This window comes from Protopterus annectens, chromosome 13.part0 (genome assembly GCF_019279795.1).
Source record: "Protopterus annectens isolate FY-2018-M chromosome 13.part0, PAN1.0, whole genome shotgun sequence".
NCBI lineage: Eukaryota > Metazoa > Chordata > Ceratodontiformes > Protopteridae > Protopterus > Protopterus annectens.
In genome coordinates, this window is record NC_056747.1 from 380,860,357 (window position 1) to 380,873,793 (window position 13,437).

The window sequence follows — 13,437 nt, forward strand, 5'->3', positions numbered from 1 at the left end:
TAGTAATAGGCATTTACCAACCCGGGAAGAATTTCAAAAAGTGCGCCAAGTATGGCCATACAATTCTGTCGCAGGACTCCTATGATCTCTGCATCATGGCGTGCCTGGGTCTGGAATATTTTTGAGCAGGCAGCTCAGTATACTAGGTCTTTGGGCTACACTGTGACCACAAGAATAAGTTGATATTGAAAGGGCTACTTCCCCCAGACTCCTCTGCAGAGAAATTTGAAAAAGAAAAGGAGAAACAAAAAGAGGACAAAGATGTTGAGTCAAGTAAAAGAAGAGTTGACAGTGCCAGCCCATCTTCAGTCTTGAAAGGACCAATTTTGAAGGCTACTTGACCTTCCATATCTGTAAGAAATTTTTCTCCATCAGTTCCAACCATGTTGAAGCCAATATGAAACCGTGATAAGTCTCTAAAACCTTCTGTTAGCAGCACTCATCTGAAAAAGAGCCACCCTGCTTTATCTCCAAATCACCACCCATTTCTTTCTTGTGGTCTGCCAGGTCTTTCAAGAGTACCTCTACTGCAGTTTGTGACAGCACAATGAAGGCCATTTTCAAGGTACAGATTGAGATGGGTGTCATTCCATCCTCCTTGGTATATAGGTTGGCCCCCTTATTGCTCCTTCCCTAATCCATGTTTCAGAGTTGAGACATCACCCAGAGTCTGTGTGCCTGGCACTGGTGGGGTGCCTCTACTCAATTAACTTGATGCTGAAATCTTTGATGTTAGATGAATTTTGTGACCAACTGATCAAGGCTGGGTCTTCATCACCATCTTCAGTGCCAACCAGTTTGGTGCCTTTTTTTTGATGTCATAGTCCTCAGCCTTCATGCATTGGTAATGATCCCCTCTTCAGATTCCTGTGGTTCATTCGTATTGGGTTTCCCATCATGGTGCCATTTATGACCACTTCACTAGGGACAGAGGCAGTGCTGGGCCTGTGTTTCTTGGTGCTGACAGATCTAGGATTACAATCTGAAATGATGGAGAGGATGGTTGCCCCCCCCCCCCCGAGGCTCCAGTGTTACCTGCTGCAGCCTCAGACCCTAACTGTCAGTGTCTCAGCTTACTCATCAGATGTCCCATAGCCTGAGCAGAATGGATAACCTCTAACAACCTTTCGCAGGATTATTCTTAGTCCTTTGAGGAGTCAGATTCTCCCCTCTTCCCTCTGTTTCTAGAAAGAGGAAGTGCAACAGGAGACACATGGACTCATCTACTGTGTCATTAACGTCTGACACTGACCTGGTGGATCAATAGGCTTTACACTATCCCCTCCAGAAGATGCCACCTGTTTGTTCTAGAATTGATAAGACAGAGGGGATCACAACCAACTAGACAGAATGCTTTTTGAGATTTACTGTTCTGCACCTTCTACCTCCTGGGTTGTCTCTCCTGCTTGACCATCTGATAGACTTGGCCACCAAGAGGGCATGGCAGGCCGTTCTACAAAAAACAAAATTATTTGTCCCCCTAAGGACAGATCCAAGGTGCCTCTGGTGGACTGTATTGGTAGCAGATGCTACCAAGTGAAAGCTGTCAAATGATGCAGCTGCTGTCCTTATGCCCAACAAGAAGTCCAGGGTGATGGACAGAATGAGAACATGTGTATAACACTTGGGTGCATTTGCATTGAGGGTTTTAAACTATGCAATTCATATGAATCACTTCCAACAAGATTTAGTGGAACAGGCTTTGGACTCTCTGTGAAAGCCACTTGTGCCAGGTGAAAGGAAATGGATAGAGGCAATGATGGTAACTATGGATAGCATAACCTACTGTTTCATGTGGCACCTACATAATGCAGGTAATGAAGTGGTTATATAGATGGGAACATGTTTTACCATGAGGTATCATGCCTGGCTTTGTTGGTTTAAGGACAATCTTAGAGCAACCTTCACTAAAAACCTATATGATGGCACCTTGTTCAGTCCTGATGTGAAAGAAAAGTTGAGATATAAGCAGGGAAGCAAGACTCTGCTATAGGTGATAAATTTGAGACTCCTCCAGGAGATCCTACATCAGCAATCAAAAAAAGGTCCAAATCCCCATGGTTTAGGAAACCCCAGCAATCAGTCTTTTTACTCCGCCTCAGACAGGGGTGGCCATGGTACACATGGTCCTTTTAAAGGATGCTGACCCAGAGGTCCACAAAATCCTTTCATGCAATAACATTCCTGAAGGCTTGTCTGACTGCATCCATCTGGAGATAGTCTGGGATTGTCTGTCTCTGCACTCACTTGTGTTTATAGCCATCACATGGGATGCTTGGGTGAGAGAGAAGCTATACTATACTGTTTTCCCATCTGTTGTCTCCTCAGTCTTCACTCCTGAATCTTCCACCCCAACTAGAAAAACTGGACAGAAGAGGAAATACTCTTTTGGAAAAAGAGTTTTTCTAGATGTTCTTTCAGACCAGGCAGAGTCTAGAAGCTGTTTAAGATTATTTTTGGTTCTAAAGAAAAACAAGGACTTCAGGCCTATTCTAGATTAAGGAACTAGGCTCAAAAGTAAAAAAATACCCCCTTTAGAATAGTCATGGTACAGGTGATTTTGCCTTGCCTAAAAGCAGACGATTGGATATGCTCAATAGATCTTCAAGATGCTTGCTTCTTCATCAAAATAACAAAGGCATCCAGGAGATTTCTGTGTTTACATCTAAGAGTCATTTACTTTCTATTCAGAGCCCTGCCCTTTCGATCTCAACTCCCCTCCCCCCAATTGCATGACAGTAACTGCAGCCACTCTGAGACTAATGGGGATATGTGTGTTCCCATATTTAGATGATTGGCAACTCAGTGTCTCTCTCATCAAAGCCAGAGAGTACTTGTTACAGCTCTGTCTATCCTTGGGTATCTCTGTGAATTACAAAAGTTCAAATATTCAGACAACACAGTCCATGCTGTTCAGTGGATGCTGTGTAGACAACAAAAACTGCTTTGTCCATCTCTTGTCAGACAGAATTGAGTGTCTGTTGTCTTCTAATCTTCTCCTCTCCATCAACTTACTTGGTACTCAGTCTTCAGTTTGATGGCTTCAATAATAGTCATGGTAACCCATGCACATTTCGTACATGCTAATTTTCCAGTGGTTGCTAAGAGTTCAGTGGTCTCATTTTTCAGACCACCCTGTTTAGGAATTCTTTGAAATGACGGCTAACCTATCTCATACTTTCTTCAAGGAGAGACCATTTGTTCTTCCTCCACCTGTGGTGGTGGTAATAGCAGATGCCTCATCTCTGGGGTGGGGTTGGGCATTCTTGAAACTGAGACCTGTCTTCACATCTGTATTCTGGAGATGAGCTTTCCTTCTGACTTTGCAAGAAGTCAAGGATATTCATTGGATAGTAATCTGTGTTCAGAAAGACAAAATTTCTATAGTGTGGTATTTGAACAAGCAAGAAGGAACCAAATCCTACTCCATTCCTAAGAAGCCACGAGGATTTGTCAGTGGGTTATCAACGCACACCCCTTTCTGATCGCAGTACACATTCCAGGGAATGACAGCTGTGTCTTGCTTACAGGTTCAGCATGTCTATCCTGATCCCTCATGAGTGGTTTCTCAAACCAGCAGCAGCACATCAAGTATTTAGCTATTGCGACCAGCGTTGATGTGATTTCTTTGAGTCTCCAGTCAACACCAAGTGCAGCAACTAGTTAACCCTGGACCCACTTGTTGCTCGTTTGGTCAGGATAAAACAGACAAAATCCATGGGTTCTGTACAAACAACTTTATTACACACAAACACATCAGAAGTGTGAGGCTTTGTAACTTAAATAAACTTACAAACTGACTACCACACTGATACATGTTAACACTCTAGCTGTTCTCTCAAAATGGCACTGCTGCCTGCACGTGCTCAGTATTTATATGCACGTGCTACATCTGGAAATGCTTCTTAAAGGTACATACACATGCTCTGATTTATATCCTCCCTCTTTGAGAAATAGTCCTTATACGAAATGACAGTATTCAGTGACATGCAATTTACAGAAAAGGTCTCTTGACATTTGTATTTTATACTAGGTCTTGAAATACGACCCTACCGTGTAATGTAAAAGTCAGAATTGGATGTAGCAATGGGGACTCTTAAAGGAATGTTCAACTTTGGGGCATCTGGGACATCCTCGGGAATGGGAAAGGATACTAAGACATGCTTTTCGGTACGAACATTGTCTGGGTTGCTCTGAGATCTAGCGTCTGTATCAAAGGTACAATGCTGTAGTACCACTTCTGATACAGGAAGGTGACATCTGCAGTTTCTCCTGTACTCTATACCCTCAGATTCCACTAAATAGGATCTTGGCTCGGTACATACACCTCTCACTTGACCATTTCGATCAAAGCCTTTTCCTATTTGCATCCTCACTGTCTCCCTCTCAACGCACGAAGAAATCTGCTGCTTTTATCATAGCTCGAATTGTGAGAAGAATGCTTTTTAAAAAGTTGGGCTTTGATTGCTCTGTTGTTTTTAGCATCAGGCACCGACAAACTACAACTAATAGGCAAGGTTGTTCTAGTTTGCCTAGATAGAAGTCTCTGACCAGGTGAGCCTAGTTGGTTGTCACCGGATATATTTCTGAGAGTGAGTAAATTCAAGAAGATGTCTGTATTGCCACACTTTGACCTCTCCAGTAAATGCTTTGCACTCAGCAAGGCCACTTGATGGAGGATATTCAGGACTGCTAGTAACATGGATAAAGTCCCACTCTTTAGCAAATCTCTGAAACAATTGACTGACTGAGAACTATTATCAGAAATAACTTTGTGTGGATTACCTTGGACTGAGAAATGACATTTGATCTTAGTAATAACAGCACTGGATGATAGGATAGGTAGCAAATCGATCTCAAACCATATGAATAACAGTTTACCAACACTAAATAATGCTGACTGTTCCACTAAAATATTTCTGTTGCTACTGTTGATCAAGGTAGTTCCGGAATTTGGCTTAGCTGAAATGGCTCTCTTTGCAAATGTGGCTTAGTACTTTTGCACACTGAACAAGAAGAAAGCACTTCATCAATGTCTTTCACTAGAGAAGGCCAAAGTACTAGTCCTCTCATCCTTCTTTGGGTAGAATCGAAACCTGGGTGGCCACGATGTAAAATCTGAATGTATTTACGTTGTAAGGAAGTAGGAACAACTTATGGACTTTTGAAAATGATACCATCTTTCATCAGCATCTCATATCTGTATGGAAAGTAAGGTTCTACTTCTGGTGGTGCACAGGATTCCTTTATTGGCCATCGTACATTGATGAAGTGGTTGAGGTTTTGCAAAACTGGATCAGTCTTTGCATGATCTCTTAGCTCATCAAGTCTTGTGTTAGAAAAATTATGCACTTCCATGACATCGAAGTCAAAATTCTCTGCATCAAGCTGTTTTGTGGTATTTCTGGGGAATCTGGATAAGGTTTCAGCCAGATAAAGAAGTTTACCCTTTGTATAGACCATTTTGAAATTGTACTTTTGCAATTTGAGCATCATTCTTTGTAGTCTTGTTGGAGCGGAATGCATAGGCTTCTTTAAAATAGAGACTAGAGGTTGATGGTCAGTTTCTATCTGGATTGCTTGGCCATAAATATAATCATAGAACTTGGAACATGCAAACACAATTGCTGAAAGTTCCTTCTCATTTTGAGCATATTGCATCTCAGTTTGGGTAAGAGTTATAGATGCATAGGCAACAGGTCTGCCCTCTTGAAGAATAAGTGCACCAAGACTGAACTTTAAAGCACACTAAATCTGTGGAGTGTTATTTTATTTACTTATTTGGTTTGTTTTATTGTGAATAAAAGGTTTTCACCATTCGCCTTTGTGGAAGTTTTTGGAATTATACAGAGGAGGACAACCTTTATTGTTATCGGACAGCGGCTTGTGTTGTTTAGTGGTATTCTAACCATGACCATGCAACATTTTTGCATGTTATCCCTTTTTAAAGGTGCTGATAACTCATCAAAGTCAGGGATAAATTTGCACAAATAGTTAACCATACCAAGAAAACGCTGTAAGACTTGGACATTTTCTAGATCTGGCATCTCAAAAATGGCTGTTTGCTTTAAAGGATCTGGTCATAAGCCTGTACTACTAAATAGATGACCTACATAAGTAACTTCTGGTAGTCGGAATTTGCACTTCAGAGGATTGAGCTTTAAATTCACTTCACGAGCTCTGTCCAGAACTTTAAGGTATCTGTCATACTCTGCTTCACCATTACCTTCAACCAGTAAATCAACTATTGCACACAGGTAGCCTTAAAAACTTTGCTCCATTGCTCGCTGAAAGACTTCACTGGAAGAATTTATTCCAAAAGGCATCCTGAGGAATCTGTATCTACCAAATGGAATACTGAATGTAGTCAGTAGTGAAAAATTGTGATCAAGCATTACTTGCCAAAATGAACTCTCTGCATCTAAGACAGAAAGACAGTAGCATTTAGCATGAAGATTGCAATCTTCTCGACTGTACGTATAGGATGATGATGTCTTTTTAATGCGTGGTTCAAGTATCTTGGGTCAATGCATATTCTGATTTAATCTGAAATTTTCTTATGAGCAGCTACCATGGTAGTATCCTGAATAGCTATTGGAAGTCTTGCTGGTCTGACCACTGGACTGACCTCTGGTTCTACTTTCATGGAGTACACAACTTGGTTTGCCTAGCTTATCGAAAACATCAGCATACTCTGAGAAAATAGCATCACTGAAGCTGGAACTGGGACATGTGCTTACATGATGTACTTCTTTGGTAAAAGAAAGCTGTTTGAGTCTCAAACTGTCTCTGAGACCTAATAATGACTGCATGGGTCTTTGGACTACATAAAATTGTAAGCTGTACCTGTTCCCAGCCAAATAGCATGAAAGCATTGCTGAGCCTTCGGTTTGAATCTCTTCACCTCCATAAGGAACAAGCTTCGCACAACTGACCAAATTAACTCACCAACTCTCACTTTAGTAAATGTTTCTGCTGACATTACGTTACACTTTGAACCAGTGTCTACTTGGAGCTCCGTGGGTTTACCATTGATCAGGACAGTACTAAATACTTCAGTCTTTGCCAACAAATCTACTGCATTAACATTTTCACCAACCACTGATGTACCATCTACATAAAAAGCAGGATTGTAGCTCTCTATATGATCAACTTGCTATTGAGTGACCTTTCTTAACTGAATGAGGCTTGCTTGATTTACAAAACTTTTGAAAATTGTTCCATTTTTTACACTTGTGGCATTGCTGACCAAATGCTAAGCACTTCTGTGTTTTAGACTCATGACTGGCTCCACAATTATGACAGTTACCAATAAGACTTGACTTGGGTTTTGCTGACTCACTCTTATACTGTACTGAGCACGCCCTTTTTACTGAGCTAGTCTTGGAACTTGCTAGAAAGCTATGAGGTCTCCCAGGAGAATCCGCAGAGGTTGCAGCTGCTATGTGCTTAGGCCTGTCTCTGCTTGCCACATGTTGCATGCTGTCCGTTTGCTCTATAGGCGCTGAAACCATGGTGTTATCACTTACAAGCATACTGGTGTGTCTTTCTGTGAGCTCATGGATTTGACAAATCTCTGTGGCTTTGCTTCATGTTGAATCACTGTCATGAAGCAAGATCTTTCTCACTGCAGCACTATTAACACCACACACAAGCCTGTCCTTTATTAACTCCTCTATCAAGTCACCAAATCTGCAGGTTTTAGCTTTATTTCTCAAGTCAGTGATAAAAGTTGCAAAAGTTTCATCTGGTTTTTGGTTTCTTGTATAAAATAAGTGCCTCTCTAATGTAACATTTGTCTGGGGTTTGCACATTTTTCTAAATTTACGTTTTAAGCACTCCGTGTCCTCCCTTGATTCAGACGGTATTACAATATGAGAGTCTGCCCCCCTCTCCTGCTTATACTTCTGGTGCATACATGAATGAATGCTCTCTTTCAGTAGCTTCTGACCCAGCTAAGTTAAGCAAAATGAATGCCCTTGTATGTGCATCTTTGTCAGAAAAAGATGCTTGTAAGAGAATATTGTATTTCTGCTCTAATACTCTCCAATTTTGTGATCAAACACAAGTGGACCTGGTCTGTGAAATGCCTTTGCCATAGCAACACACAGTAGTGAAGGTGCTTGCAATCATGTACAAACATACAGACATAAATATATATGCCAGAGCTTCATGCCAGTACTTGTAATTATGCCCAATAGCACAACAAACTCTTTGAATTAACTGCACTTTACCAAATAAGTCTCCGTAGCACAGTAACACTCTGAAATCACTGTACTTTGTGAAACTACTCCTTATCAGTGTAAGAAATACTTTGAAATGACTGCGTTTTTTTGAATAAACTGTACACGGCAGAAAAAGCTCAGAGTAAGAAACACTTTGAGATGAATACACTTTACAAATAAACTGTACATAGAACAAGAATTTTTCAAAATGGGTGTACTTTGTGAAATAACTCTGCACAGTGCAAGAAACACTCTGAAATGGCGTCTTTCAGCAAATAAATGCACACAGCATAAGAAACTTTTCGAAATGGCTGTACTTTGACTGCATTTTGCAATATAACTGTATTTTGCACACAGCAAACACTATGAAATAATTGCACCATAATAAAGCCCACACTCTGCAAACACTTTGCACACACTGAAATACTTTGAACAACTCTAGTTATGCTTTGAATGGCTTCAGTCAATGCGAAATAGTAGATGTGATGTTGTCCTATCTCGCCTTCGTTCTTCACTGATTGGGTTCGGAACCGATCCTCAGTTCCAACTCGGCCTTATACAAAAGCTCGAGGACTTCCACTAGGTTGTGGCTGTATCCCTATCGCATCATGCCCTAGGAAAGCTCCCCAGATCTTGTTTGCTGCTAAACAAGATCAGGTGCTTCCATATTGGCTCTGGCTAAGTGGGAAAATTATTTTACTTATAGAAATAATTTGTCTTTGCCTTTCAAAATCTAGCTATTAGATTTTTATTAGATATCAAGTTAGTTTAGTGTGTTCGTTATTTGTAGTTTTTTGCTTCTGGCTGTCGTTTTTACTGCTAGGCCTTTGTTCCTCTCCCCTATCCCGGCTTAAATTTACTGTTTCAAGCCTGTTTTTAGTTAGAAGGCCACCTTCGGTATATTTTATATAAAATACAAGCTCGTTTGAGTTAGAGAGTTTTGCAAAAGTGAATTATTTACTTCTGTTTTCCCCTTTCTAACTTAAAGTGTCAGCTCGTTTGAGTTAGAGGGCTACCTTGTTTCTCCTCTTACCCTTATAACTAGGCAGCTTTGTATAAGTTAGAGAACTGCTACCCCCCCCCCCCTTTTCTGCTGTAATCATTAAGGTTGTTCTTTGGTGGTGGTCCTGTGAAAGCTGAGACCATATGATAGACTTTTGAAATGATGACCATGCAGAACGGGCATCTCCATACAGTGTTGAATGGAAAGATTTCCATCTTATGCACTGTAGTGCGATCTTGGAGTTGTTATATTTAAGTCTGGGGGGTGTGGGGGGGGCGGAGCAGTGGGGCTTGCCCCCCTGCTAGCAATGTTTTGGTTAGTGTTTGTTTTGTTTTTTCTTTCTTTCTTTTTTTTTCATGATCGACATTTCAAAAGTCGATCATATGGTCTCGGCCATATGGTCTTTGGCTTTTTGAAATGTTGACCATGTAAAGTAGCTATATATATTATAGTGCTAGCATTGTTTGTTTTTTTTTTGTTTTTTTTTGCTGTAGTGTTAAGCAGTTGTTGTTATTACTACTATTATTGTTATTGAGAGTTGTATACTAAATATGTCTAAGGAACTTAAGGAATCTAGACGCTCTGGGTTCAAACAGTGTGGAAAAGCCAGAAAATGTCTATCACTGATGGTCACACTAGTTGTGTATACTGTCTTGGAGCAGTTTCTTTACAAGAATCTTGTGCCATTTGTCACTCATTCAGCCATAGAGTGCTGCATGAGAGGAAAAATAAACTTATTGTGAGAGGTTTGCTGACAGCCCCCTTCACTGAAGCACTTGAAGGAGGTCAGGGCACTTCAGAATCGGCCAAGTCTCCTTCCTCGAAGTCTGACAAGTCGAGAAAGAGGTCATTTCCTTCTTCTGGTCAATTGGAGCCAGCTAAGAAATTGATGAAAGTAGCATCTCAGGAACCGAAAGCTGCTGGGCCAGAAAAATCTCCATCAGCTCCTTCTGTGTTTGTGCCGATGGAGTTTCAGTTACGGAGCCAGTACCCGGAATTGGAGCTGGTTTGTCCAACCTTAAGATCTCCTCTGCTGCAATCAGCCAGATCTCCTGCTCCCTCCTCTCAGTCTTCCAGAAGTCTTTCTGATGATGATGTGGATGATTTGGTGCGGAGGCTTTTAAGGACACAGCTGCTTGTCATACTGTTGTCTGCTCCAACCCAGAGGGATTCAGAACCGACCAAGACTCTCTCTTCGACATCTGTTCCTCCTCCGAGCCAACCTGAGACCTCTGAGCCAGAATGTCTGGAACCGATTGTAGTGGAACCGTCGGTGCTGAGACCTATCCCAGGATCTTCAGGCCCGACTTCTGCTCTGACATCCTCTGTTCCTTCTGAACTCAAGGTGTATAGGGGCTGATGCTCTCTGGTTGGGTCCAGGAGGAGAGTCAGATTGGACACTTGTCGGATCCGAACTTGCCTCTTGGGGCTTCGGCGCAGGTGAGCTCTGCTCCTACATTGGCCTTGGACCCAACCCTCTTGGTTCCCGGGATGCCTTTTGACTTTTTGGAGCCCGAGGTTTCTTCGGATCAGGGGCGTGGAGCTTTTGAGGGGATGAGCATGCTGTCTTCACAGAATGTTCCACTCTCGGGTCCTGACATTCTTCCCCTAAAGACACTGGTGTTTGTCTCAGCACCACACCATCCACAGACATGGCCTCAGGATGCCCCATTGGGTGAACCCTCTCTTCTGAAACCTCTAGAATACCCTTCTGAAGTCCCTCATAAGAGACTTTGCAAGAGGAAGCATTTAGATTCCCCAGAGGAGTAAGTCACTTCTGATACAGACCTTGATGAGTCATAATGGTCCCCAGGGTCGCCCTCTGAGGACATCTCCTTTGCTAACATCCTGGAAATTTTTAAACAGAGAGGCGGCTGAAATTCCCTCAACTCTTCTGAGGAGGAGTCTGTATACCTTAAGGCCTTTGGGTCTCACCCTTCCACCACTTGGATGTCTTCGCCTTTCGATGAGGTCATGGAATTAGTTAATCTAAAGGCTTGAGAATCTCCTGACTCAGTGGAATCTGCTCCTGGAGGCCAAATAATTTTTGTCTGATGGTGCTGTAATAAACTTTTCTTACCAAGGGTATTCCAGTAGATACTATGGTGGTGGCAGCAGCCATCAAAAAGGAACTTTGAGACCACCTCGTCTGTCCATCCGCCGAACAAGGAGTCTCAAACGATGGACAGATATGGAAAGCACATGTTCTCTTCAGCGAGTTTTGCACTCAGATCACTGAATTATCTGATGCACTTTACTTGGCTACAAAGAGATCTCCTAAAGGAGCTAGGGGATACTCTCCAAGGTGCAGTAGCTGCAGTGGTATCACTCAAGGTTTCCTCTCAGCTCTCCAACTTAAACTCTGTGGTTAACTCCTTCATGAGGCTCATTTCTTATGCAGCAGATGGAGTGAGTTAAGCAGCGGGTTCAGGAATTTCCCTAAGGAGACATTCCTATATTCACTTGTGGGACTTTGCGGAACCCTTTAAATCTGCCTGTGTTAATGCCCCTTTTGATGGCTCATACTTGTTTGAACCAAAAGTTAAGGACACACTAACCAGGTGTGAGCAAGAAGGAAAAACTCTCTCTGCCATAGGAGTCCATTTTTCTCTACCTTCTAGACCTTACTCAGAAGGGAGGAAAAATGTGGTTCTGAGTTTTTCAGGGCACACGTGGTGACTCTTCCCCCAGGGCAGAGGGGAAAGCAGTAATGGGAGACGCCACCCATGTGGCAGAGGGGTCTGCAAAATCAGGGAGACTGGGAGTCATTCCATGGTAAGCCCTTTCAGCGCTCCTGAAAGGAGGCCCTTCTGTCACTCTCTGGAAGTAGTTGAGGGTTGCTTATCTTTGTACCCAAAAGCCTGGCTAGAAATAACAAAAGACAAGTGGGTACAAAGTATCGTATCCAGAGGCTACTCTGTACCCTTTTCCTTTCCCATCCCAAAGATAAAGAAAATCCCGAAGATTCCACCCAGCCAGAGGGAGCAGGCAACTCAAGAAATTCAAAAGTTGCTAGACAAAAGAGTCATCCAAACAGTCCCCATGGACCAGATAGGATCCGGAACTTACTCATGGTTTGTTTTGGTGCCAGAGAGAATGGGGACTGGAGACCCATAGTGGATCTCAGCAGATTAAACAAATCAGTAAGAAAAACAAAGTTATGGATGGTAACACTGCAATCTTTATTTCCCTTTCTGGGAAAAGATGATTGGATGTGCTCTATAAACCTCCAGGATGGGTACTACCACATAAAAATGGATAGGCCATCTAGGAGTCATCTGCTCTTTTGGCTGGGGAGCCAATCACTACCAATTCCAGGGTCTGCCCTTTGGCCTTACTACAACCCCCACAGTGTTCACCAGGTGTGTATGGCAGTGGTGATGGCTCACTTGAGACGTCTAAGATTCCGAGTGTTTCCATATCTAGATGACTGGCTCCTAACCGCCACCACCAAGCATCTACTACTAAAAGCAAGAGATACCACACTACGTCTCTGCTCTCATCTAGGAATCACGATAAATTACGAAAAATCTGCCTTGTTGCCATCTCAGTGTATCATTTTTATAGGAGCAGATCTAGATACAACAATAATGATGGCAAAGCTTCCCCCAGAAAGAGTTTGGTACTGCGACAACAGGTCTTAAACCTTCTTTCCAGGAAAAAAGTACAGGCAAGAACAGTCCTGAAAGTTTTGGGAACCATGGCAGCAGCAGTTAACTTAGTTCCATTAGCATGCCGACACATGAGGATTCTGCACTGGCTACTGTTCACTCAGTGGTCCTTGCAAGAACTTCCGTTGTCCAACCAAATTTCAATAACGGAATCTTACAGGAAAAACCTTCACTGGTGGCTTCACTCCACTCATGTGACAGCAGGTCAACCCTTTGTTCTTCCACAGCCATGTACCACAGTAACCACGAACGCTTCCTACATAGGGTGTGGGGGGGCATTATCTGGGAGGAACAGTCGAAGGCACTTGGCAGGATCATGAGGCCCATTTGCACATCACTGTCCTAGAGATGAGAGCAGTGCTTCTAACGTTGCAAGCATTTCAGGGCTCTCTTCCTCTGGGAACTATTGCAATACAGACGGACAGTATGTCAAGTGGTATGGTACCTAAACAAGCAAGGAGGAACCAGATCTTACCCCCTTTGTTGAGAGAATGGCAGTGGGTGACCTCCTCCCAACGTTTTCTGATAGCAATGCACA

The 13,437-nt window shown here is 42.6% G+C and overlaps 1 protein-coding gene across 1 annotated transcript in view; it reads left to right on the forward strand.

Annotated features, from left to right (window-relative positions):
• PCSK4 (proprotein convertase subtilisin/kexin type 4) overlaps positions 1-13,437 on the forward strand; it is a 1,808,619-nt gene that overhangs the window by 1,441,178 nt on the left and 354,004 nt on the right. The gene's annotated exons all lie outside the window — the stretch shown is intronic.